At 36.8% G+C, this 25,493-nt stretch overlaps 1 protein-coding gene and 1 long non-coding RNA gene across 3 annotated transcripts in view; one reads left to right on the forward strand and one right to left on the reverse strand.

Moving 5' to 3' along the window:
• Positions 1-25,493, reverse strand: part of TAFA2 (TAFA chemokine like family member 2) — a 436,739-nt gene that overhangs the window by 102,018 nt on the left and 309,228 nt on the right. The window lies entirely within an intron of this gene.
• Positions 6,766-24,303, forward strand: LOC144322934 (uncharacterized). Its single transcript, XR_013388518.1, has 3 exons — positions 6,766-6,971; positions 7,748-7,798; positions 23,996-24,303. It is a non-coding gene; the product is annotated as an uncharacterized LOC144322934 (long non-coding RNA).

Below are 25,493 nucleotides of genomic sequence, written 5' to 3' on the forward strand. Positions count from 1 at the left end.
TCTGTGTCAGTGTCTACTGTGATGTCCAGTAAAGTGAGTGCTGGGACTATACTATCGGTTTTAGCAACATGAAGATCCTTGGTGACCTAGATAAGAACAGATTCAAAAGACCTGACTGAAGTGGTTAAAAAAGAAAACAGAAACATAAAATGTAAAGACAGCATATTCAGACAATTCCTTCAAGGAATTTTGCTCTAATTTGGACTGAATAAATGAAGCAGCAAGTGAATGTGGGATGTGGAGAAATAAGTGTATTTTTATGTTAATAAGAATGATCCAAAAGAGAGGAAATAGTTGATGATGCAAAAGGGAGAAATAAAAAACTGAAGAAGTCTTGAGTTGGTAAGAGAGGATTTATTTAGTGTTTACAACCAAGGAGTCAAGTTAAAGAGGGACCAGGGACATGGCTAGTTCATCTGCTCTAGCAGCAGAAAAAGGATTGTTTTATTTAAAAAAAAAAAAAGAAAAAAAAGAAAGAAAGGAGAACCAAGTCAACACCTAAAAGTCATGAGGTAAGAAGATGAAGAACGTTCAAAAAGAGAGAGAAATTGTGAAATACTTGCACTAGTGTACAGGTGAATTGACTATGGCAGAGTTCTCAGGACTGGCTGCACAGTAGAATCACCTGGGGAAGCTTCACTTGCTGTTAACACCAACACCCCACCCTAGAACAATTAGAGCAGATCTTCTGGGATCCGGACCTGGGCATAGTTATTGTTTAAGAGCCACCAATGAGATTACTAATTGTAACTAAGTCTTAAATGAATCTGATAACCGTGAATTTTAAAGTCAGATAAGGCACAACGGCTCTTCCTACCCACCCTCCAGAAGGGCTCAAATCCATATTCCTGATTCTCAGGACCAAGAACATCACTCTCAACCTCTCCTCAATCCTCAATGAATCTCTACTGCCTTGCCAGTAAAGTCACATACCTCTGGCATAGCACCCAAGATCTTTTATATAATAACTCAAACTACCTTTTTGAATTTGTCTTCATCTATAGTGTTCCAGAACTCTCTTCCTCAAATAAACTGGGGTGACTCACTACAAACATCACACAAACCTCCACACTTCCTTGCATTTCCTTATGCTGTTGTTCTCCACCCACAGCTCCAACTTCAATGATCTCAAACCAGGCTGTGCATCAGAATAATTGGGGGAGGTCTAAAGTACACACGATACCACCCTGTTGCAAGATCTAGGGTAGAGCCTAGAGAGTCTGCGTTATTGTTAAATTTCCCATATGATTCTTATACAGCCAAGGTTGGTTCCTACATCAAGGATGGAATTCGCTGTATCTACTGAACCCATTAAAATCCTGCTCATCCTTCAAGACCCAGGGAATATCCCTTTACCATTATCCCTTTTCACTGAAATGTAGTGCTCCCTTTTCTCACTTACACTGTGTTTATTCCTTATGCCAAGCCCTGATCTAAACACTTTCATACACATTATCTCACTTAATTCTCTCAAGCTCCATGAATCAACACAGCGTATAGCTTCGGCCCTATTGCATTATTTTGCTCCTGGGTTCAGAAGTGGACATGTGTCTGGTTCACAGAGACCTGCTGCTTCCTCCTATGCAAGAGAAACAAGAAATCTGGCAGCATGAGCAGGAAGTCAGGAAGATCAATGGCACTGGGCTGTCCGGTGCTGTGGCTTGCTACTGGATTCCTTACCTGCACATCAGCTCTTATTTTGGCTGTAAATAACCCCTCTGATTCACCATGTTGACCTCAGCCCGACCCAGTGACATTGGCCTCTGCAGAGGGAAATCTGGCGGACTGACAGGGCCTTCAGGCCCCTCCGCAGCTCCATTTGCAGCAGAGCACACTTGCAGGCTGTGAGCCTCTCTCCGGCTGTGCACCGACCTGGTATATGGAGCTTTGTACCATGTTTTGCTAAGAGGTCAGTACGTGTTTCCCCACATCCCTTCTTGGGAAGACATCAACTCATGGGGGACTATCCTAATTAGATAACTTCAAACAGTGAACATGCCCTGCAGATAAAAATAAGTGGGAAAAATTGCAAGAAATATCCAGCTTTAAAATCCTACCAACAGTTGATTTTATCATTTGACTGGATTCTTATTCTTTCTGTATTAAATGACAGCCATTTCTCTTTATTATCATTCTCTATTCAATAAAATCAATAATACTGTGTAACTTATTGAAGCCACAGCAATTATTCCTTACATCAAATCATGTAATTTATTTCTGTCATGGTTCTAGTCACTCCAAACTTAATTTTTGGAACACAATCTTTTTTTTTTTTCTGTCACTTTGTTAATTTTTCTTTCCCTGTGACTATGATCCTCCATAATTGCTTTTGTTGTCTCAGCTGCTCTGTCTTGACTGTTTTCTGCATTTCTAACTAAATGCTAATCCATTTCCTCTCTTTGCCTGAGGAAAAAAAAACAAAAAACAAAAAACAGTTCAACCCCAAACTATTTTCTTCTTTTGACTATAAAGTAATACATGAAACCTGTGAACAGGTCTCAAAAAGAAAATTAAAATTACACACAACCCAGCCTGAGCCACTGTTAACAGTAATATGTTTTTCATTCCAGGCTTTGATATATGTAGATGTAAAGAACTGTTTATTAGAATTAGGATAATGCTATATAGTTTTTACCATAATTTTAAAAATATTTATCAAATTTTGAGCATTTTTCATGTTCTTTGGAAAAAGAGACTTTAATATTTTAAAACAAACTATTTTTAATGATAGTATATTTTACCAGATACTATCACAACTAACTTATTTTTATATCATTGAATATTTAGGACATTTTCCATCTTTTACTAACAATGCTTCAATGTGTAAGCCTATAGCTATTTTTAAACTGTCCAAAAAAAACCTTTCAACTTTCAATAAACATTTTTAAACATAGATCTTTGCCACAGGTCTGAAAGAGCACAAACATTCTGTTCCCTTCCGTCAAGATGGAGCACCTAACTGAAGGGGTCTACAGCTCAGCAGAAGACAGTCAATTGTAAAATTGCTCTTAGCATCTTCAGTACTAAAATAATGGTAAGTACAGTGTAGATGTTCCCTTAACTCACTTCCACTTAGACAACTCTGGATTATCTGGTGTCATCCATTCTTAGTCTCTCATTAATAGATTCCACACACCGAGAGAGCATACTCTTAATTAACGGCTACTTGCTCCTACTGGTTGAGTACTTATCAAAAATCACTTGGACACATGTAAAACACATGTTTTATCAGTTGTACATGCCACTGCCCTTAATTATTATTAAAACTGGTGCTGCATGAATGTGAACAACTTTAGTAAGATTCAGGAAAGACGATTACTAAAAATGTATTTCTGAAGAGTTAGGTGTGAACAAAAAAATTTTTTTCAAAGATGAGTGAAGATGATGTCTTGCAGACAGATTAGTCTGCAAATGCTTTAGATTCTTGAATCCCAATCTGGAAGTTTAGCTGATGCATTAGGAGTATTGTTTACACAGGGAAGACAAGGCAAAACTCTATTTAGAGGACCCATTCCAAAGAAAAGGCCTTGGCCCTCCATAACAATTATTCTATTCTTCAAAACTAGTTTGTGTCTTTTTGTCATAAATTAGCTAGCGCTAAGTATTCAGAATCTTTGCTAACTATATAACATGATATATTATTACATATATCTAATAATATTTAATATATTACTATAATCATATATTATATATATGTTATTCTTTTGGCAAATTAATAGTGAAATGGAACCAGTTTCTGTATATTTATATGTTTATTGGGAATTCGTATTCCTTCCTTTGTGAACTTCCTGCTAATCTGTACAAGTGTTTGCAGGGTGTTTTCTTTTTTTCCTTATTGATTTGTAAAAGATTCTTAATGTATTAAGCTATTACCCCTTTATGTCATAAGTATTGTTGAAGTCTGTTTCATGTGTTCTATGTTTTTTTTTTTTTTAACTAACCAACATTTTCACTGTTCGTGTAATCAAATTCATCATTTTGTATCTTTCAGTTCTAAACTTCCTCTACCTTATCTGTGTCTTGTGAGTAATATAACAACCAACAGATTCAATAGGGATGGCAAGCAATATTCTTTTTTGGGAAGAGGGCAGAGGGAGAGGGAGACAGAATCTTAAGCAGGCTTCAGTACCCAGTACAGAGCCTGATACAGGGCTTGATCTCACGACTCTGAGATCATGACCTGAGCCAAATCAAGAGTCAGACATTTAACCAACTGAGCCACCCAGGCACCCAGGGATGGCAACCAATATTCTATCTCAGAGCCACTTAATTTTTTTTTCTTTTATCACTATTTGAGTTTTTAACAATCAAAGATTACTTGGTACTCCTTCTTATGTCCACATGAGATTCCTTCTCCACTCTTTAACTTCACCTTGCAAGGATAAAAAAGGATGTTGTTCTTTATTCACATCATAACTTTAACCTATTGGTGCTACCTTAACAGTTGCATAAATTGCAAAGCACTTGTGGCATATAGTCATCTCAGCTACAGTATTTAAATATGAATCATACTCTTGGTGTAGACAGTGTGTATATTATACAAAATCCACAAATAATCCTGTCAATGACTAATTTGGAATCTTTGGGCACATCTTTTCTAATATATTACTGTATGTCTGATTTTCCAGGTTTGAAATTTTGCGACTCAGTCCAGGAATTCATTCCTACATTCAATAACTACTCATCAGACACGTACTTTTAGCAAGACTTTGTGCTAATTGCTGAAAATAACACAGAACAAATAGACATGGTTGCTGCATTCCTGAAGCTTGCATTTTAGTGGAGAGGAGAGATAGCAAACAAATTATACCAATAAAAAAGTAATTATAATTTTAATAAGCATTTTGAAGAAGTGAAAATGCTCCACGAGCTTGTAATTAGGGTTCTTTGAGGAAATGGTATCAGAGACAAGCACTGAAGGATTGGAAATAATTAGTCAGTGGAGTAGACAACATTGGGGTTGGCTGGGGAGCTCACAAAATCTGGAAAAGGACCCTGTGCTACCAAGTCTGTTTTACATGAGTTTGGCTCACAGCCTGAGGCATGGACATTGGATCTAAGGTAGGTCAATTCTGGGAACTAAACCTAAGAGAAGAGAATCAATGCCTCGCAGGTGGTAGATAGTCAACATAGGCAGGAGACTCAGTCCACCACTGTGGCTCTCTGTTCTTTGCATAAAAAGGAAGAAAGTTGTGGCAAAAGAAAACGAAGTTTATATCAAAGAGGAAATGACAAGAGAGCAGAAAGGTCAATGAGGTGAATGCAGGTAGCAATTACGTTTCTTATGCCAGTTGTTCCCAAGGCCCGATGACCCTGCCCCCTTCATACAATCTTCTGAAATACTGTAGCATGCCTCCAATAAACCCCTCTTTTCCCAAAGCTTGTTGAATATGAATTTCTGTAACTGTCAACCCAAAGCATACTAATTCACATAAGCAGGTAAAAGGGGGCAGTATATTTCAGACAGAGAAGACAACATACGCTGAATGCTCAAGGCAGACAAGTGATTGACACATAGAAAAAAGTCCTTCAAGATGGAAATTAAAATCATCTGAGATGAAAGTAGCCAGGTAGGAAGAGCTGGAATCATTTAGGGCTTTATGGGCCACGCACAGGATTTGGATGTAACCTACAAGCAATTTTCACATTGTTCCTACTGAAGCAGAAAGAGAAGCAAGCAAACAAACAAACAAACAAAAAAGCAGTTCAATGATTGAAAAATCTGCTCTTCCCAGGCATTTTTTCAATACTTTCAGAAAACATTTTTGAGCATCTATTCTATAGAATGTGGTGCAAAAGTGTATCAGGGAGTAAGACAGTAGGGGGAAGGATAGGCATTGGATTTCCCAGAAAATATTATTTAAAAAGTACATTTTCCAATAGTTTGGAAAAATAGAAAGTCTGCAAAGATTATGATGAATAACCTTAAAGCAGTGATTCTCAACTGCTCCCACCCCTCAGGGACACTAGACAATGCGTGAATACATTTTTGGTTGCCACAGCTGGGGCAGGGGACTGCATGTATCTGGGGGATTGAGATCAGGAATATTGCTAAAATCCTACGGTGCACAGGACAGGCCCCCTCAACAAAGAGTTATCTACCCTCAAAAATTTCAATAGGGCTGAGGTTAAGAAACCCTGCCTTGGAGGAAACAAGGTGATATCAAAGCTATGAAACATGAAGACAATGTCCCAAAGAATAGAGACTTCACTTAGGCTTGTTGTGACAGATGTTAAAACTTGTCTATGCCATGAGGGCCCTGAAGCAGACAACTGTTGGCCCTCTAGAAACTTCTAGTCTAGGGGCACCTGGTGGCTCAGTCAGTTAAGCATCTGACTTTTGATTTTGGCTCAGGTCATGATCTCAGAGTCATGAGCTAAAACTCGATGTTGGGCTCCATGCTGAGCAGAGGAGCCTGCTTAGGATTCTCCCCTTCTCTGTGTCCCCCACCGCCACCCCCCTCCTCTCTAAAAAAATAAAATAATTATTTTTTAAAAAGATTCTCTTTCTGCCTCCACTCCTCCCCCACCACATGTGCACTCTCTCTCTAACAGAAACACAGTCTAGTGGGGGGACATAGGTCAGAAAGACAGGAAGTGAGCAATGCAGTCAATACTAAGGCCCTGAGGAACATATGGTCTTATAAAACAATGAAGTGAATATCTAACCCAGGCTGGGGAGATGGAGGAACACTTTGGTGGAAGAAAAGGTCTTAGATTTTGCCTAAAAAGGTAAGAGAAAAATCAGAGTCAGTATCAGAAGAATGAAGTGGAATCGGCCAGGCAAAGTTGGCACAGACATGGGGAAAAGATTTCAAACAGAGAGAATCTTATATGCAAAGATCTGGAGTCATGACTCAAAGATCTGGAGCTGTGAAGGCACATGGGATGCCCGTGGGGCTCAGGTTCCCAGGATCTCTGAAGCAGAGAGCCCCAGAAGCGGGAAGCCTGGAAGAGATCATGCTGGAGGGGTGAGTCCTTGCTGCACTCAGAGCAGCAATAATTCAAACGGGAACGCAATGCTGCACTAGTCGAGTTAACAAAGCACAGAGTTGTGACTTGGTATACTGTGAAGTGGGAAGCAGTGGCATTTTGAGGTTAATTCTGACTTAATATGCTTCAAGTCTATTTTTATATATGTGCCTGAAGTGCCTCAGTTCTGTATTTCACTGTGCCTGGATATTTATATCGGGAGTGTGATAAATCAGTGATAATGTTATTTGGCATGTTTCGCAACCAGTCAGTTTGACTGACACAAGGAATCAACCTTGCATATTTTAAAACTTCTTAAATTTACTCTGGTTATAAGGTTGTATATATTAAACATCCACCTCCGTTGTTCCTTGACAAACCTTGCTTTAATTTTATATACATGTTAATTTATAATATACATCATTCAAGCTAAATGCAGACAATAAGCTGCTCACATTCTAGGAAGCCTTACTAATGGGATTAGTTGAGAGATGCCAGAACAAATGAGCCAGCTGAAAAATCTCAGGTAGAGAGCAAAAACAGTTTGGCATCAGTTGTCAGGGAATTATCTGTGTTTCTAAGGAAACTCCTGACATATCTTGTTGTCTTCGGTATCTATTATACTTTGGAAAAATTTCAGGGTTTTCTCCTTTCCCTAAAGGTCTTTTACTCTTTTAAATATTCAAGATCTCCAGTCCAACAACAAATATACTACTTTCATGACCAGCCTCCTAGTATAGGAGCAAAGTAAAACAATGACATTTCTTTCCCACAGGGTTTGATTCCAGTTTCTCTTCTGAGAATGTCATATCCAGCCAGTGGGAAGGTAAGGATGGTGGTAAATAGACACTTGAGAGAACAGGAGTCATGAGGGACATTTAGGATTTAGGTAAGGGCAAGGCCAGCAGTCAGAAGCTAAACGTTACAGAGGTACCTGAAGCCAATGCCAGGCAAGGACAACCATCAACATGAAAGAGTCAAGTCTCAAATATGAAAAAAATCTTATACTGGCACAAAACCTCTCCATTTAATTCAGGACACTGATGGAGTCCCTAATTCGCACAGAGCACTCTACATATCCATATTTTCTGCTGGGGCAAGGATCAACAATAGCAAGAGCCACCCCACAGACTGCTTGTACCAGTAGAGGAGTTCTTATAAATGCGGCCCATGAGCCATCTGCCATGGATAGTATGTGATGGTATTGAGAGCAGCTCCTGTCAGAAGAGTGGCATCGCAATACATCAGAGGTACTCTCCCTTTATTCAAAATCAGAATAATCAAAACTGGCTGCCTTTTTGCAAAAGAAAGGTACTTTAGAAGAGCCTGTCTCAAATCAGTATATGTCTTAAGGATGAGGCTGATTGGAAGAATAGAAAGACAGAAAGTAAAAGGTCAACTGGCTGATTAAAAAGGATATCCCAGTTGGTCAAGAAAAACGATACAAAGAGGTGGAAAGCCAGAGAGAGGCCAGATAAACCAAGCCATGACTTGAGTTCCTTGGTCAGTGCCAAATAAAAATTAAGCTTTAAAACCTGGGGGATTTTAATGGCATAGACTTCGTTGGAAATCTTTTTTTTTTTTTTTCCTTTTTGCTCCTAGTTCAAAAGTGCATGGAAGATAATCACACTTAACAGCAGATCATGAATTTTCTCAACCACTTACATGGGCTTTACTAAGTACACAGGGACAAAGATAGGAAAGAAAGAAGAAAAGGAAATATGGTCTATTTTGTTCAAAGAGCTTCTCCAACATGGAGAACTTGCTCTTTATTTTGGGGGAGGTCAAAATATTGAGTGCAACTAAATACCTTCATTCTAAAGGCAGATGCTATTTCAGCACAGTGTGTTCTTGAATTTTTTTTTTTAAGTTGAACTCTGTTGTTCTTGAAAATGTCAGGTACAAATCCTGACCTTTTCAATTTCCAAACAATGGATTGCATAAATCTGTATGAAGAATGAGAGGGCAAGTTAAGAACCTGCATTTACTCAGGTGTGTGAGGTTTTTATAATGAGCCCATTTAAAAGATGCTCATGCCAAGGTCCAATGAACTCAGGGAAATACTTTCTAGAAGTCAAATTAAAACATACACTCTAGGTCAGGAAAATCTGGATGATGCTCGGTTTTTCAAAAACCTCGGAGTATGAGAAGCCTTAATTATATGCTATTTTCATTTCATCAAAAATGAAAAATAGAAAATGGTAGCAGCCAGAGAATGAAGCCAAGGGGCTAGTCAACGTTAAAGCAGACACTCTTTCTCTTTGAAATGTCCTACACAAATTATATTAAACTTCAGCCAGTTACTTAGGGCATCTCTCTGGGAATTTTCACTTGATATTGAACTATACTAGTCTCAGATTCAGTGTGTGGATGCATCAGGTGTTAAATGAACTTAAGAGCTCATGGGTGGCCATAGATGCCTGGAGAAAGACAGCAGGTTCACAGAAGGAAGAAGGAACCACACACATAGAGGAGGGCCGAAATTAGTCCCCCAGGGAGACTAAGGGGAATGGGTGCCTTTGTATCATCAGGCCTTGCAGGAGAATTAAGACTAATTTTAGAACAAATTTACCTCACATGAGGAAAAAGAGGGCAATCATGAAAGGTTATTTCAGTAAAGTCTTCTCTCTCTGTAACTACAGATCTGAGATGCTGAGTCAGATTAGGAAATTATTTGTTTCCTGAATTACTGTACCATAGTCTGTTCTTAAAACAAAGTTGGTATACTATTTAGGAAGCACTGGGACTCAGGGAAATGGGAAAATTATATTTGAAGGATGCTGAAAAAGTGAGGTTGACCAAACAATTGCAGAAAAAGCAATAGAAAAATATTCAGAGCACTGTATTCCCCATTTACTCTGCTTTGGATATTGGATAGCTCACAGTCCATAATTAAAGTATTTTGTAATACATAGTGGCAAGTCCTCAAAGGATCATAAAGCAAAGAATCTGTTTTGAAGATTAGTGGAGAAAGTCGGGGGTTGTTAATTCTAAAGAGAAGACAGGCGTCTGAGATATTTAAAGGATCATTACATAGAAGGAAGATGCCTTGTTATCTATTTTCAATTGCAGTTATGCAGATGTTATTACTTCTAATTTTCAAAGTAGATACGTATATATCACATAAAAAGGTAAACAAATGTATGAATATATAAAGACATGAGACAGAACTTTCAAAGAAGTTTAAACAATTTGATGGTTCAAAAAATAAAATAGGTGAACTTTGTAAACTTGTAGAACAAGCTATGAAAACACATAGAAAAAGCTGAAGATTAATCAGAACATTGTAGAAGGAATTCAGGCATTGAATTAGTGGTTAGAATATATGACCTCTAGGTTTTCAATCCTGAAATTCTGGGTCAATTGGTTACCTGGGAGGAGAAAATGTTTAATGTTAATAATAATGTATACACGGCTTATAAGAGGTAATTCTAAAAGTATTTAATAATTTATGCAGAAATGTAGATCATTGAGATAGTTGGTGCTTTACAAGATGAGAGTTTTATAAATTTGATTTTCTCATTATTTGTTCAATAATTTCTTCCACGGAACAAATGAGACTCCATGAGAATTTCACTTTAAATTGCTTCTACATTTTAGCCAACAAAGAAATTCTTTATTTAGCCTTGAGCTTAAGACTGACACTGAATGGCAAGCATCTCCAGTTTGTAAAAGATTTTTATCTAAGTGGTTTTCTGAAAAATATTTCAAAGAATTTGCAGCAAGACTGAAAACTGGTTAAATATAATTTCAATATTTCAGCATTCAGAACTAAATATGGAGTCATTTGTAAAAAGAGAAAGAAAAGTTTGCTTTCTTGTTCCAAGAGTACCAAAAAACAAGCATTTTCTACACATTTTCAAATGGTTTTTATTTATTTGAGATACAGAAATTTTTATAGTCCTAAGTCTTTACTATTTTGGTTAAAATGGATCATTTTTATAGGAACTAGGTTTTAAAGCTCATTACACCCAAAGATTTTCATTATGATCTAATTTGAAATGAAAGTAAACAGAAATAATTTTGTTCTGCTAAAAGAAGGCACTGTGCTTTAATAAAATATCACAAATCACAGTTATAGAGAAGTAACAAATTAGCTAAAAAGCACAACTCGTGAACAATTATCAGTCATGTGAAAAATCTATTATTAGTTTACAGAAAATCATCTTTGTCTATGACGGCTAACTAGCTGTTTTCTCATTCCTAGATGGTATATTTTTGCCTTCCTAAAAACAATCCACAAAATCAACTTATCTGGTAGTATCACAAAACTTAGAAGTATGTATACAGTATGCATTTATTTATTAATATGCATATAGGCTACCTAAAAGTCTAAGAAAGTTACTCTCATGCTGAGCTCAGAACCAGCTACAGAAATGAGTCAAAGTCATAAGGAATTAAGCATAATGAAATGGTCCGTGTGACATGGCAACGATGGGTTCCTGGAAAAACAAGGAGAGCAAAGATATTTCCTAAATAGAAGAAAATCAAATAATAAACTGAGAAGTTTGCAAGGCAATTAGGTGAGTTGGTGTTTTAAATCTCTGGTGTGTGAGAGAGCTCCAGCCTGATCATGTCCACAGCAGCTGTAGCACTAACAACAATAGAGGAGTTTCTTGATTGTGACATAGACCATTATTCAGTGTGACTATAAAATGTTCAATATGAATTCGAACCAAAAAAAAATGAATTTGAATTTACATTATGAATCGTTTTCCTTATGTTCCCTTGTTTACTCAGTCAGAGATACTGTCTCTCAATAAAAGTATATGGAGACACCAAATATGCCCAAGAGCTTGGTTACCTCCAGATTCTGGATCCTGATATTCAAGCCCAAAGCTTCTCTCTCATTGCCCTACAGGGCCAGGACAAATGATACAGAGACCTTGAAACATCACAGCATGAGACACGGTGGCTCCACAATCAACTTCTGATTTTTATTAAGAATTTCTTCAGCACAGAAATTTTCTCTCTACGAGGAGTTGGTTTTAAGGCTTTGAGAGAAGCCAGATTTGAAACATTAAAGAAAATCCTCTATAGAGTTGAGATAGGTCAATATCCCTCTGGAAACATTATCCATTTTCCAAAGAGAGTATCTCAGCATTTGGAATTACAATCTATTTTAAAGTTCCCCAGTGTGTCCAAGAAGCATAAGCAATCATTTGATAACTCGAAAGTCTAAAGCCCTTTGCCACTAGTGCTCATGTAAATGATCCACAAGATTCTATAAAAATACAAAAAAACACAACATACCATATGTGTGTTGGATAGAGTCCACGATGTTCCTATCAACAGAATACACGGTTGCCTCATCCCATTTTGTGAAGCCATAAATCCTTCACCAGTGGTACAGTGCAATGTTTGTGTTGAACTAACCGCAGAATTCATTTTATTAAAATCATCTTTTGTTCACTTTCATGATGTTACTGAAAGTACTCTCAATCTATGTTTCGAAGTAAAAATAATTCATTTAGAACCCAGATTGGGAGTCCAGACTCTTTGAAACACGAAACCCTAGTTAAAGAACAGCAAAGTGAATCGTGAAAAAGGGCAATTCTAGGAATGATCAATAGTAATATTCTAGAGAATCTTCACAGGTGCTGTCATGGCATGTCTGATACAGCAGATGGAAAGACTTTTTTCTATGCTGATTAATGTATGGTAAATATTATTGTGACTTGACATCTCATATTCCTTAGCATACTTTCTTCAAGTTACTAGGATTTGGGGCTCAATTTTTCTTTTGATCAAATATACATATTCACTTCCAACAGCATGTTCGAAATCATTAGAATCAAGTTCAAAAATACTTCTGAAAGATAAGTGAGAATCATTCTAATACTTCTACCAAGGTGATTTAGCATTTTCATTAATTAGACAACTTCAGAGAAGTTTATGACCTATTTGAGAACTCTGTACTCTAAAATAAAATCATAATCCCAATACCAATTCAAGTAAGAAAACCATTTAAATGTTTCTATGATATAAAGGTTAGAGCTTTGTTCATATAAGCTGAATATTATTTCAATTAAAACAAAAACTTTTCATTGTGGTTACATAAGAACTCTAATTACAACCTAAAACAACCACCTGACCAGAGACAGCTCTGAGAATGGCAGTCACATTTCGATAGAGATATTTAATGTCCTCCATAAAAATAGAAAGCGATTCCAACAACTTTTCAGGTAAAGTGGTAAAAGTTCTACAGTTTCAAATTCCAAGAAGTTACTCCAGAAAAACAGAAGACTCAAGTTCATCTCCCAGGGATGTTTCATCAAACAAGTTGTTTTGTGATCATAGCTTGCAGCCATCCTTCCTTCTCACTTCCCACGTGGATTTCTCATCCTTCCCTTAGCTGCCTTCTCGCCACCTACACTTTGCCTCCTCTACAAGTCCTTTACTCATCCGTGAATACATCAGCCATCTCCTATTTACATGGACACTCTCAGGCTGACAGATTTATGCACTTTCTAGTAATTGTGCTTTTTTTTTCAACATTAATATGAACCTGTCTCCATCATTTCTTTTGATGTTGTTATATACCTATGCGCATGCTTTGTCTTAACTATCTGTGAAAAGGTAAGATTTTGTTAAATACTCATGGTGTTCATACTTTCATTACACAAAAGTATTTTTCTTTTAGTTGATGAGTTGCTTGACAGCCCAATGATCTAATTCGTTGTGGTGATCTTCTGGTGCCCAAGTAGTATCTGGCATATGATAAATGCTCAACACACGTTTGTTGAATGAATGAATGAATGATAAATAATTTACTGTGAAACAAAATGTCTGGAAGAAAAAAAACGATCAGGATTTGATGTTATTTCTAAAACTTAATTGCCTTCAATATTTGATATGTATAAATTATGTAGGAGAAATATGTTGGGATATAATTACATGTCAACACGATTGACCTTAGAGTGAAATTTCTTCAATGTTTATTTAAATGACCTCATTTGCAAAGTTCATTTAACAAATTTTAGGAACATATAAGTGGAAAACAAACAGAGTGGTTCACCTGTCTTTGATCTAAATGTCTAGTAGGCACAAACAGTCCAGAGGAGTATTTGCTACAGTGCTTTTTTTTACCTTTTTAAATTTAGATTCATTTAGCCAACATATAGTACATCATTAGTTTCAGATATGGAGCTCAATAATTCAATCAGTTGCGTGTAACACCCAGGGCTTATCACATCACCTGCCCTACTTAATGCCCATCACCCAGTTACCCCATTTCCCCACCCATCTCCCCTCCAGCAACCCTCAGTTTGTTTCCTATGGTTAAGAGCCACTCATGGTTTTTCTTCCTCCCTCTCTGATGACTTCTCAGTTTTCCCTCCCTTCCCCTATGATCCTCTGTGCTGTTTCTCATATTCCACTTATGAGTAAAATCATATGATTATTGTCCTCTGACTTATTTCACTCAATATAATATGCTCTAGTTCCGTACATGTTGATGTAGGTGGTAAGTATTCATCTCTCCTGATGGCTGGATAATATTCCATATATATATATATGGAGTGGACAAAGTAGATAAAGAAGATGTGCAATCTTCTTCATTCATTCATCTGTCAATGGATATCTGGGCTCTTCCACAGTTTGGCTATTGTGGGCATTGCTGCTATGAAACATTGGGGTGTAAGTGCCCCTTCAGATCACATTTGTATATTTGGGGTACATACCTAGTACTGCAATTGCTGGGTCATAGGGTAGCTCTATTTTTAACATCTTGAGGACCCTCCGTGCTGTTTTCCAGAGCATCTGCATCAGCTTGCATTCCCACCAACAGTGCAAGAGGGTTCCCCTTTCTCACATCCTCACCAACACTTGCTGTTTCCTGTCTTGTTAATTTTAGCCATTCCTGGGGGCGCCTGGGTAGCTCAGTTGGTTAAGCAGCTGCTATTGGGCCAGGTCATGATCCAAGGGCCCTGGGGTCAAGCCCTGCATCGGACTCCTTGCTAGAATTTCTCTCCCTCTCCAATGCTTGTGCTCTCCTGCTCTCTCCTTCTCTCAAATAAATAAATAAAAATATTTTTTAAAAAAATTTAGCCATTCTGACTGGTGTAAGGTGGTACTCATTGTGGTTTTAATTTGTATTTTCCTGATGACAAGTGATGTGGAACATTTTTTTTCATGGGTCTGTTAGCCATTTTTATGTATTCTTTGGAGAAATGTCTTCTCATACCTTCTGTGCATTTTTTTTACTGGATTATTTGTATTTTGGATGTTAGGTTTGATAAGTTTTTTATAGATCTTGGGTACTAACCCTTTATATCTGATATGTCATTTGCCAATATCTTCTCCCATTCTGTAGGCTGCCTTTTAGTTTTGCTATTTCCTTCACTGTCCAAAATCCTTTTATCTTAATGAAATCCCAATAGTTCATTTTGGCCTTTGTTTCCCTTGCCTTTGGAGATGGGTCTAGAAAGAAGTTGCTATGGTCGAGATCACAGAGGTGGCTGCCTATGTTCTCCTCCAGGATTTTGGTAGATTCCTGTCTCACATCTAGGTCTTTCAACCATTTTGAATTTATCTTTGTGTCTGGTGTAAGAGAATGGTCTAGTTTCAGGCTTCTGCATGTAGCTGTCCAATTTTCCCAACATTTGTTGAAGAGACTGTCTTTTTTCCAGTGGATATTCTTTCCAGTTTTGTTGAAGATTAGTTGACCACAGAGTTGAGGGCCCAATTCTGGGTTCTCTCTTCTGTTCCATTGATCTTAGTGTCTGTTTTTGCGCCAGGACCATACTGTCTTGATGACCACAGCTTTGTAATACAGTCAGGCATTGTGATGCCCCCAGCTTTGGTTTTCTTTTGCAACATTCCTCTGGCTATTCAGGGTATTTTCTGGTTCCATACACATTTTAGAATTAGTTCCAGCTCTGTGAAAAATGTTGATGATATTTTGATAGGGATTGCACTGAATGTCTAGATTGCTCCAGGTAGCATAGACATTTTAACAATATTTATTCTTTTAATTCATGAGTATGGAATGTTTTTCCTGGGATGCAAGCGTGGTTCAACATTCACAAATCAATCAACGTGATACATCACGTTAATAAAAGAAAAGACAAGAACCATATGATCCTCTCACTTGATGCAGAAAAGGTATTTGATAAAATACAGCATCCTTTCCTGATTAAAACTCTCCATATTGTAAGGATAGAGGGAATATACCTCAATATCAAAAAAGCCATCTACAAAAAGCCCATGGCAAATATCATTCTCAATGGGGAAAAACGGAGGTTTTCCCCTAAGATCAGGAACACCACAGGGATATCTACTCTCACCACTGCTGTTCAACATAGTACTAGAAGCAATCAGACAACAAGAAAAAATAAAAGGCATTCACATTGGCAAAGAGGAAGTCAAACTCTCACTCTTTGCAGATGACTTGATACTTGATATAGAAAACCCAAAAGACTCCACCCCAAAATTGTTAGAACTCATACAGGAATTCAGCAATGTGGCAGGATATAAAAATCAATGCATAGAAATCAGCAGCATTTCTATACACTAACAACGAGACAGAAGAAAGAGAAATTAAGGAATTGATTTCACTTACAATTGCACCCAAAACTGTAAGATACCTAGGAATAAACCTCACCAAAGAGGTAAAGGATCTATACTCTAAGAACTACAGAACACTTAGGAAAGAAATTGAGGAAGACACAAAGAAATGTTACAGTGTTTTATATTGATGTTAGAGTAGCTTATCTTTGTTAGGAAACAAATACAACAGGGTGATTTTACTGAAGTAACATCTATCTTGAGATAAGACATTTGCAAAATTAGAAAATAACATATAAGCTAAAACTACTACATAAATAACCTAATAATGTATTAGTATATTTTCTTCCTGAATCCACTATTAGTGAAGCTATCACTTTTATCTATAGTTGATTTTCATTTAATGCAGTTTATCTTAAATCAGGAAAAATTTTCAATTGATTTTCTCAACATTAATCTTCCAATGACTAGTTGTAACTTGAAAATACATTCCAAAACAACATACAACACTCTACTAACAGGTAACAGTTTCCTCAAAATATTCTCACAGATATATATTTGCAAAAGCATATTAATTTCATGAATGGGTGAAGAATTAAGGGGCTGATCATTTTATGTATCGATTTCAGAAAGGAAAGAAGATGTTCCCTATGTGACTCACACTTTAATTTTATTTCCCAAGGAATACCTTTCAAAGCAATCAATATTTATTAAAAGTATTATCAGTAAAAATTTAGATTTTATACACAGTAAAAACTATAATGACTTACACTTTATGTCACTTTAAAAGAAGTTTCATACACATCATCATTTTTTAGCTCTCCACCAATCCAGTGTAGGAAAATATGCACCTATTATTCCTGTTTTATGGATAAGGAAACTAAAATTCCAGAGATAATATGTTTCACCCAAGGGCATTCAGCTCAAACCCTAAATTCTCCTCACTCATTTTTTTTCTATTTTCATCACTTTGATCAGGTAAGCATATTAAGCACCATTTCAAGTTTGGCTTTCAATCTGTTTACCCTACACATGCAGTCTCCCATAGTCATTGTGAACTTATAAACAGATTATTTGGAAAAGTAGAGATGTTCATCACTGAATGATCAGCTAAGTAGTCATCGTTTGGTAATTTAATATCTAGTCTTGTGTCCTGTTTATTTTATTAGCATCCAAAGACCATTACTAGACTTAAATTACTAAGTAAATGACTTCCTATGATACAGACATCCACTATGTCAGTGATACAGACATGGAACTCACAATATGAGGAAGTAGAAACTAGAGAAGATACTAAGAATATTTCCCAGTGGTGTGATAATTTCTATTATTATAAAAATTATACAAGAGTATGGTTTGGTAATGTGGTAAGAAAAGTGCTCACAGGACTAAGGCTAGGAAGCTGGTGTAATTAATTAAATATTTTAGTGCTTCAGTAGGCCAATATTTTTTCTTACCACACTCAGGAAAGAATATGAATAGAATAAATCATATGATATATGAAAGAGGCTTTTCCCTCAAATATGTTGTCATATGAACTCATTAAAATGTGGATTATTGATCTACTAGGTTATATTAGCTCCTCCAAGTCCTTAAGGTCTGTTATGTCAATATGCTATTGGGGACTTTTTAAAATGATGATTAATGACAGGAGAAGAATAGTACTATGAAACAGGTAGCACAGCAAAAAAAATCAACAAATTCTGGTCATGAATTTTCAACAGGGGTGAAAATTGATTCATGAGAAAAAAATCTTACTGTCTAACTATAAATCATAGCTATATATGCAGCACATAAACAGATATACAGTATATCTGCGATGTTAAAATCTCCAAAAAAGTGGGGTTCAATTAGGAAAAAAAAGTCTAAAAAGCTCCTTAGAGTACAAAAATGGGAAAATGATTGAGAAGCACTCCTCTAAGCAAGGAATAGCAAATTCTAAGGTAAATTAATTCAAGATGTCCTTGACTTCCTATGATCATTACTTCATGATGAGGGTCAGTCATAGGAATACTTAAATAAACTCCCCAAAATAAAAAATAAAAAAATAAAAAAAAAACTCCCCAAAATAAGTTATGGAATTCTTTTGGATAGCCATACAATGTCCAGTGTAGGCCTGAAAATAATTACATATTCTTCAATTAATGAATTGTTCACAATCAAAAGAGAATAAATGCGTTATGATTTTCATCTTCTTTAAGCATGCAACTATGCAATAATGATGTGTAACTTCATTCAATGACCATTGAACCCACCAATACCAGAAAAACTATATTGTATTTCTTGAAATAGTAAGATTCATTCTCCTCATAGTAGACCTGTTCTTATGTGTATTACAAAAAAAAAAAAAAATCATGAATGTGTGAGCTAGTAAAAGAATACTCCTTTCATAGCCCAAATAAATAATGTATTGGAAGTCATACTAGAAATAAGAAGGATTATCCATTTTTTAAACTTTAAATATTCAGAACATCTCTAATTCTATACTTCCAAATACATTCTGAACTGAAAACAAAACCTAATACCTTAAAGTAATAAGAGAAAATATACAGAAAAAGATTTTTTTCTTTCTTTTTTTAAAGATTTTATTTATTTGAGAGACAGGGAGACAGAGCATGAGCAGGGGGGAGGAGGCAGAGGGAGGAGAAGCAGACACTCCACCAAGTGGGGCTCCATTAACAAATAATTATACAAATAATTAATCAATTACAATTGTGATAAAGGCCATAAAGGGTGCTAGGTACTATTTAACCATACAACAGAGAAACTAACCCACAAAGTTATGAAAAGCCTTCTGGGGAGATTTTTTAAAAACATGAATAATAGCTTGCAGTTAGCCAGACAAATAGAACAATAAATGGAAAAAGCACACAAAGGTAAAGGTCACATGAAGGAGTCCAATGCCTTCAAGAAATTGCAAAAAAAAAAGAATGTGTCGGGATCCCTGGGTGGCACAGCGGTTTAGCGCCTGCCTTTGGCCCAGGGCACGATCCTGGAGACCCAGGATCGAATCCCACGTTGGGCTCCCGGTGCATGGAGCCTGCTTCTCCCTCTGCCTGTGTCTCTGCCTCTCTCTCTCTCTCTCTCTCTCTGTGTGACTATCATAAATAAATAAAAATTTAAAAAAACATATTAAAAAAAAGAATGTGTCTGGATCATACAAAGAGGGAATGTACCTAAAGAAGATGCAAAGAGATGAATCACATGGGCTTTGTCAATCGTTATAAATCTTGAACTTTATCTTAAGGGTTCTAAGTAAAGAAGTAAAATTATCAAATATTTACTTTTAAAAGCTTACTTCTGTATCTGTGTGGATAATGGATAAGAGTCAGGAAATATTGGATGAGAAGTGAATTGTAATAGCTCAAAGAAGATAAAGACCTTGGAGATGGAAAATATTCAGATTTGAAAGGCAGGAATTAAAACAAATAGAATTTTACAATTGATTGGACATGGGTAGAGGGCAAGAAAGCCCTCTGGTAGCAGCCTTCAGAAGAAGGTGGGAATGTCATGTGTACACAGCAAGGCAGCTCTACCACTACCAAGTTCCCTGCAGCTTCCACAAATACTAAGAAACCAGGCAGAGATCAACAGATCTAGCCAAAGCTTATCTACATTTGAGAATGGAATTCCAAGAGGATACACATGGGGAGGGAAAATTCAAGACCCACTCTCCAGTTTGGGACAAATAATAGGAATGGATGAGGGATCCCTGGTGGCGCAGCGGTTTGGCGCCTGCCTTTGGCCTGGGGCGTGATCCTGGAGGCCCAGGATCGAGTCCCACATCAGGCTCCCTGCATGGAGCCTGCTTCTCCCTCTGCCTATGTCTCTGCATCTCTCTCTCTCTCTCTCTGTGACTATCATAAATAAATAAAATTTTTTAAAAAATAATAGGAATGGATGAGAAAATATGAAGAAAAAACAAGGCCTGCAGAATGGTATTTTTCAATGAAAGGAAGATATTATAGTAACTCTAAAAGCATTATCATAGCATCACATAAAAATATAGAAGAAAAAAATGTAAATGCTGTAACATTCCTGCTTTGTACTTCCATATCATTCAAGGAAAGTACACTTGATCAAAGCAAGGATGAAAAATGAACTATCACAGGTTGTGGAGCAGAAGTTTGGAACTGGAAAGAGGTGTGTGGAAGTAAAATAGAGCCTACCAAGAAAAAGCATAAGAAAACAAAAAAAAAGAAAAAAGAAAATTTAAAACATCATTAGTGTTCTGATTTAAGATGGTAGACTGAAAAACGCATTTAAGTAGGAGGCAAGAGCAACAACATTTTCGAATTGACTTATTGGTCTCAAGAAAGAGAATATCTAGCTTGCAGTGCAGAATTATCAGAAAATGAAGGACTAAAGGGAGCAGATAGGTCTGGAAAGAGTGTGGGATTGAGGACAATAATTAGGAGCATTGGTTAAAGCCTGTCTAAGAAGCAGTGAAATCTCTAGTTACTCTCCATCATTCTTTGTCACCAGGTAGCTGTCCAACTGCCAACCTGGCAAAAGCTTGCAGGTTTATTATTTGGGGAGAAACACAGAGGTAGTCTCTGGACTGGGGAACACAGCGAGACTAGAGGTGCTAGCACCCTATTGAATGAACTACAGAATTGAAGTGAAACATAACTCCTCACCCCACCTGCTTTTACTTTTCAACTCTGACATTCTCAGCCAAGAGATTAAAGGATTCTTCTCTAAGAAATCTGACCAGTCCAAAAGGGAAAACTCAAATGTACTGACACCACCGGTCCCTCCAATAAAAGTTCTGACATATCATCTTAAATTGAATCTCAAACTCTACAAGCCCCGCTGACATGCTCAGAGCTTCCAGAGCAGACAGTTTGGGATTAGCTATCAGTTATCTGAGAAATGCTTTGAGCATGAAAGACAGAAACTAAAATAACAAAGGAGGAAAAAAATATTTGAAGAGAGACTATGCAAGAAGAAATACTTATAAAAGGGAGGGGGGCAAGAGAACATTCAGTCAACAACATGGAGAGCACCCAGAAATCAAAAGTATAAAAAATATAAATTTTACACACGTTTAGATAACAAAGGTAAAGATATCCACCCCCACCCAAAAACAACCATAATGCAAAAGACAAAAAAAAAAAAAAAACTAAAACTGTAAAGAAGTCAAGTCCAGGAGGCCAAACAGCCAAATAATAGGGGATCCAGAAACAGAGGAGGGAGAAAAAAAAAAAAAAGAAAAGACAAAATTACTAAATACAAAGTAAAAGTCAGGTTTTCTTTGAAAACTAGAACCTAGGCTTGAAAAGATTTACTCCATAATTAAAAGAAACCAAATATAGATATATAATGGCAATGTATATAATTTTTTTTAATTTGAGGTAAAGGAAACTATCTTGAACTATCCAGATACTCAACCCTCCAGCCAAAAAAGAAAACATTACTTACAGTTAGTAAAAGGAGAATCCTAGATTAAAACAGACAGGGTCTAAAGCTGTTCTCATGCACAATATATGCTAACACGGAAGCAAAATATAAATCACTGGTGACACGACACCAAACCTTAGTTTAGCTCTTTATAAAGAGCTTTCATAAAGCCATAAGGAAAAGCAGGGTCATCTAATAAAAACAATAGACAAAATACATGAAAAGATAATGAATAAAGATACACATGGTCAATAAATCAATGAAGATGTGTATCATTTTTAGTAAATAAAAATTGCAAATTAGAACAGGATAAAGTTGACAAAGATCAAGTAGAATGCTCAATCTCAGGTTTGACAAGAATGTGTGCAAATTCTGCGCTGATGGGAATGTAAATTGGGATGTTTGTAACATGATACTATATGTCAAAATGCATACATTTAACCCATAGAAATATTAATAAATGAACATCCTGTGAGTATATTAGATAATTTTTATCAGTACTTCTTTTATATTTTCTAAATATTCTTTTTTTATTTTTTTTTTATTTATTTATGATAGTCACACAGAGAGAGAAAGAGAGGCAGAGACACAGGCAGAGGGAGAAGCAGGCTCCATGCACCGGGAGCCCGACGTGGGATTCGATCCCGGGTCTCCAGGATCGCGCCCTGGGCCAAAGGCAGGCGCCAAACCGCTGCGCCACCCAGGGATCCCCTATATTTTCTAAATATTCTAAAACCAACACAAATTATTTTTAAAGTTAAAAATATCATTGTGAAAATAGTAATATTTTAAAATTTAAGTCATTTGACCTAGTAATTCCATCACTAAAGATCTAGTAGGCCAGGGGAGATATGGGAAAAAATAATTGCATATACAAATGTTCATTGTAGGATTATTTTTACTAAAGAAAAATAAACATAGTATGCTTAACTATTTTTACAGGAAACATGAAAATATGCTTGCAATATAGTAAGAAAGGAGAAAAATCTATGGATATAATATATTCTTGATATATGAATAATATTCAGAGTAAATCATGATTTATATATAGGATTACAGGTATTTTAAAGTTTCTTTATATTTTTACATAGTTTCTAAATTCTCTCCAACAATAGTGTAGGATGCTTTGTGTCTGGGAAATATAAACATTATTTTAAAACATTAAAATTTGAAAAGCATATACACTGAAGATACACAATGAACATGATCAAGCTTTAAGAGTTATGTAAGGTTTTCAAACAGATCAAAAGAAACATTGAATTGGCAAAGGAACTGATGAATAATTCAAATAATAGAAAATGACGAGTTCAAACATTTATTCATTCATTAGTACTCAAAAATATTAACATTTGAATAAGAGTCTATGTCAGGACATTTTGATTTAACGAAGATTTTTTTTTTTTTAATTAGTAGCCCAAATTTTTAGACTAGAGAGATAGAAAGTTTTATATACTTCTGTGAGGGAATAAAGAGTAATTTAATCATTGAAATATTCCTGTATAATATAAATTCCTGTATAAATATTCTTGTGGTAGATATTTGTCATTCTCATCTCATTTTTAATATTTTATTTATTTATTAAAGAAAGAGAGAGAGGGGGGCAAAGGAAGAGGGAGAAGCAGCTCCATTCCAGGATCCCGGGATCATAACCTGAGCTGAGGGCAGAAGCTTAACCAACGGAGCCAACTAGGTGCCCCTTCTCCAACATTTTTCTGTCTTCACTTTCTCTGTACTCAAGGGGGCTACAAGCTTAAGATACTAGATTTCTCAGATTGCCCTGTGGCTTTGCCCATCAAAGTATGACAGCCATAAGATGTATGTTAGATCTCCTTCAAAAGAACCCACTGCAAAGAACACAGTTGACCTATAACCTCCATCTGCCCCACCTATAGATCCATTAGAGGCTCCCACCAAGGGCACACATTCCCTGAGCTGCTACCAGTCAATGACTGAGCATGACAGGATTACTACAGTCCATCATGGGACTCTCTCCAAAGGGTAACCCCTGCCCACAGATTCCAAATTGGCCTTGGCCCAGTTTTCAAAACTGGGATCAAGTTTGAGGTTCTTCCTACCCAGACTTCCTTCCTTCCTTCTTTCTCTTCTTTCATAGGGGTCAGACCTTCCTCATGGTCTGAAGGCTCACCTCCATCTACTCCTGCTCCTGCCTCCTTTGTACTTCAAAAGTGTTTCCCCCGCCAAATTTCTTATACCACTGAATTCCATCTTGGAGTGTGTTTCTAGGAGGAAGGCTCTCATAAGAAAGGGAGACTGAAGGCAGTAAGAATCATCTATTTCGGGACGCCTGGGTGGCTCAATGGTTGAGCATCTGCCTTTGGCTCAGGACTTGATCCCCCGAGCCCCGAGATCAAGTCCCACATGGGGCTTCCTGCATGGGACCTGCTTCTCCCTCAGCCTATGTCTCGGCCTCTGTGTGTGTGTGTGTCTCATGAATAAAGAAATAAAATCTTAAAAGAAAAAAAAAAGAATCAACATTTTTTTTCCTGCTTCTGGCTTCAGAAGTACTGAGGGAGGACGATGTAGATGGCTGTGGGCTGCCGCAACACTAGCCAAGAGCAGCAATGGCAGCGTTTAGCCCCCCAGGCCCTGCAATACCATGAGAGGCTTCCTGCTCAGTGTCAATGAAAGGGATTCCTGTAGTGGCAGCAGGGTTTCAGGGACCTCAACAGCAAATACATTCAGGAGCACCTGGTAACGCTGCTTCTTTTTGCCCTCTCACCTCTAGGGAGAGGAATGGCTTTCTGCAGTTACCAATGTCTGGGTAGTCCTACCATCATGCCTTGTTTCCTTCTCCTTTTGCAACACTTTTGTAACCAATTCCCTATTGTAAATCACCTTAGTATGACTTCCTCAGTCCCGAGCAAGGGTTGAAGGATACAAACCTGTTTCATTCTTTTTGACCTCAGAAATTCTCGTTTGTGTTCATTATTAAAGAAATTAATATTAACCAAATTTATGAACTCAATGAATTATTAAATATTAAATGTAAAGATTTATTGCACAAAAATTTTATATTAGTGCTAACAAATGAAAATGTCCCAAAGAAATCTAACACTAGAGATAAGTAATTTGCCAAAGTAGAAGACATTATGTTTTCTTATGCCCCAATTAAGATGTGTTTAGGAATAGTTTTTAGATATATAAGTAAATACACATCCTTTACTGTTAACTATTCAAAGTGGGAAAAAATATAGGGGTGCCTGGGTGGCTCAGTCCACTAAGCATCTGCCTTTGGCTCTGGTCATGATCGCGGAGTCCTGGGATCAAGTCCTACATTGGAAATCCCTGCTCAGTGGGGAGACTGTTTTCCCTCCCCACTGGCCCATGCTCATGCTCTCTCGCTCTCTCAAATAAATAAATAAATAAATAAATAAATAAATAAATTTTTGAAAGTGTGAAAAATAAATTTAAATATGTAGTTATTGGGTCTGGAAAAATAAATAAATAAATATGTAGTTATTGGGATGCCTGGGTGGCTCAGTGGTTGAGCGTCTGCCTTCGGCTCAGGGCATGATCCCAGGGTTCTGGGATCAAGTCCCACATCAGGCTCCCTGTATGAAGCCTGCTTCTCCAACTGCCTATGTCTCCGC

This window comes from Canis aureus, chromosome 11 (assembly GCF_053574225.1).
Source record: "Canis aureus isolate CA01 chromosome 11, VMU_Caureus_v.1.0, whole genome shotgun sequence".
NCBI lineage: Eukaryota > Metazoa > Chordata > Mammalia > Carnivora > Canidae > Canis > Canis aureus.